Genomic DNA, 3,342 nt, shown 5'->3' with positions numbered 1-3,342 from the left:
TACTGAATGATCTGTTGAGCTGCTCGCAGAAAGATACTTTTCACTGTACCTCGATACACGTGACAATAAACAAATCCAATCCAATCCAAGTACAATTGCAGTTATCATTAACCTTGTGCATCATCCAATCGCAGTACTGATTCATACATTGTTCACAATAGTTTAAAATGTATTAATGTATTTATAATTATCAGTCATATTAAAATTATTTTTTTCTGTCCTTCTTTGCATCAATCCACCATCAGAAGCGGGGAATTGCTTTACCAATGCTGTTCGAAGTTGGCCAGTCTGACAATCAGGAACCAGGGTCAATGTGACCCACATTCTCTTACAGTTTAGAATATATTTCATTCCAAAAAATATAGTAAAATGAAGATGCTACACTTACAAGCAGAATATCGAGAATGGTCACACATGGTGTAACATACAAAATAGGTGCATTAAATAAGCTGAGCTGTGAAACATTGGGACGATACTGGGGAGTTCAGAGAAACTGAGTCATCAAAAATCAAAGTGTTCAAGGGGACAGTTTTATTGCCTCCAAATTAAAAGAAATTTCCAAGAAGTGATTAGTGCTAATCACAAACTACTATTAGCCCAAACTACTTTGCAGCCATTTTAACATGTTAAAATGCTCAGCTATTCAGAACGGGATGAATATTCAGAAAGGCTCCTTGTGATAATGTGATTTTGTGATACCGACTGATTAGGTTTGCATGAGCCCATTGATGCCAAAATCGCATGATGTTCAGAAAAATTACATGGCTAAAGTTTAATTCTCACCCACCCTCCGTAATCTCCTACAATGGACTCCCCGGGTTGAATTCTCCCCATATAGCAGCAGGGCAGGACTCGTGCCTGTCCTGCCGATTTTGTCACTAAATTGTTGGAATTACATCCTGTCACACAGGACAGTAACGCTCCTCATCACCTTACCACTACTAAGAGGGAGAGAAGTTGGGTGTTGCCTCCTTTTGAAAGGTGCAGGGGTGGAAATCACTTCTCAGTTTCAGAAAGCTCAAATTGAGAATATCTGAAGGAGTAATGGCCTCAGGGGGGGTACCAACAGGAGGAAGAGTTCTCAGATGCATCTCTGCAGATGTCGTCTGTTGATGTTGAAGTGGAAAACAATCAGCTTTTGGGCATTAGGCAAAGGGAGGTCCAAAACAAGGTGGATGCATTCAGTGCAATCTCCGCCACTTCAAGGATTGTGACACTGGATGGGAATATACTCATCGGCCTCACAAGGATAGCTGAGGCAAGACAATGTACTGGTGTCTGACATCTCATACAACTGACCAAGATGTCACTCATCTGTTTACCTCTTGTAAGCTCTCCTTTCAAGTGTTAAGGAGACTAATTGCTGCAAGGAAAACCTCTGCAAAAAAAACCCGAGTACCATCTGAATTCATGATCTCCCTGTCAACTCCAATCGCCTGTCAGAAGGGTTCTGTCAGTCTTTAGAGTCAGCTCATTTACTGGAACGGTGTACCTGCATCACTCATCATCATGGCACGATCATGTGTCCATGTGGGCGGAAATGAGTTTTCATGCCAATCGCATAGTTGTAATATTGCTTTCTCTCCTCGCATAGGAAAATATGGTGCACAACCACTATTAGAAAACTATGAGTGGAGAAGGTACAAAAATCGGGAAAACTTGAGTCCACACTAGCAGAAAGCTCTGCTGGTAATGGGCAGGCAGGAAGGAGCAGCTGTAAAACAGGCAAGATTGGTGGCGAGGTGGCAATGGATAGTTGGTAAAGGCAGGGCAAGGCCCATTGTAATTGATGGCAGCTTCATGTGCTTTCTCAAAATATTACACTGCCGTTGCACGCAACCATTATTTCTTCAAGGACAAATCTTATGGTTATGCACAGTTAACAAGCATTGGGGAGTGCTTTGGTAAAAGACGCCAGCAACTCCAATGGTCTACTAGGTTCCCCAAAGCTCCAGTCACTGCCATTTCCAGCTCTCACTTAGCTACCAACAGTGTCATGGCACTCACAAAGATGCCAGAGTCAAGCAAGCTGCCCACCTCAAACAGGCAACATAGCTGCCAATTGTTTCGCTGCAGCGTTGGCATTTAGGAATGAGAAGAGGTGGTTCTTGTTCATTTTAAGTGTATCTTTCTTGTGGATATGACTTTGATCTCGATGGCTTTAGGGGCAGCACGGTAGCATTGTGGATAGCACAATTGCTTCACCGCTCCAGGGTCCCAGGTTCGATTCCGGCTTGGGTCACTGTCTGTGCGGAGTCTGCACATCCTCCCCGTGTCTGCGTGGGTTTCCTCCGGGTGCTCCGGTTTCCTCCCACAGTCCAAAGATGTGCAGGTTAGCTGGATTGGCCATGATAAACTTGCCCTTAGCGTCCAAAATTGCCCTTAGTGCTGGGTGGGGTTACTGGGTTATGGGGATAGGGTGGAGGTGTTGACCTTGGGTAGGGTGCTCTTTCCAAGAGCCGGTGCAGACTCAATGGGCCGAATGGCCTCCTTCTGCACTGTAAATGCTATGATCTCTACTTGCCATCTTCCCTTCAATATATTGGGATCCTGTGGAAGGGAGATGAAAACACCACTTATGTTTTACCACTCGCTCACATAACATGTTTGCAGATTAAAGCTTTGTACTGATCTTAACTCTTATAAGAAAGGCATTTTTGTAGTGAAACATCAAAGGGCATTACAGAAAGTAGAGTCCACTTTCTCTCAAATGGTTTGATGTTTCAATATACTGTAAACACACCCTGCACTAATACAATAGCTTCTAATGCAGTTACTGTTGTGCAGGTTTAAAATTAACCTTCATCATTGTCATAATTCAGGTCACTTTTTTAAAATAGTTTCTTAAAAATGAGCAAAAGCATCGCCTGAAAGCTGATTTACTTTTTTCAAAGTTATTGGCTCACCCAATCACCAATGTGCAATTGAGTAATAAAACCGTTAACGGCTAAATATTTTACGATTTGCATGTTGAAGATGTGTTGGACAACAGGGCATTTACTGTAAAGAGAAAATGGCACACGGAAATGCTGAAAGACCTTCTTTATGAAGACATTTCCAGCTACGGTTTATGCAAAATGTCAGATTTTATGTAAAATAGTTGAGACTCACTGAGTGGGTGAGGGAAATTCTGGGTGTTTTCTGTCACGCTGTGATTTACCCCAACACCATTTCATTTACATCATCAGAATTCTGAAGTCCTCCATTCTGCTGTCAACCTTTGCCTTCGCTCTTGATTCTGACCCAGCCTTCAGAATATCCTTCCTGTTAATGTGTTAGACAAGAGTAACCATGCGTACAAAACAACACACTTTTTAACCAAGAGTATATATGCATGAAATA

Source organism: Scyliorhinus canicula, chromosome 5, assembly GCF_902713615.1.
Source record: "Scyliorhinus canicula chromosome 5, sScyCan1.1, whole genome shotgun sequence".
Lineage (NCBI taxonomy): Eukaryota > Metazoa > Chordata > Chondrichthyes > Carcharhiniformes > Scyliorhinidae > Scyliorhinus > Scyliorhinus canicula.
The sequence above is the reverse complement of the archived record's forward strand: the minus strand, read 5'-3'. Positions refer to the sequence as shown.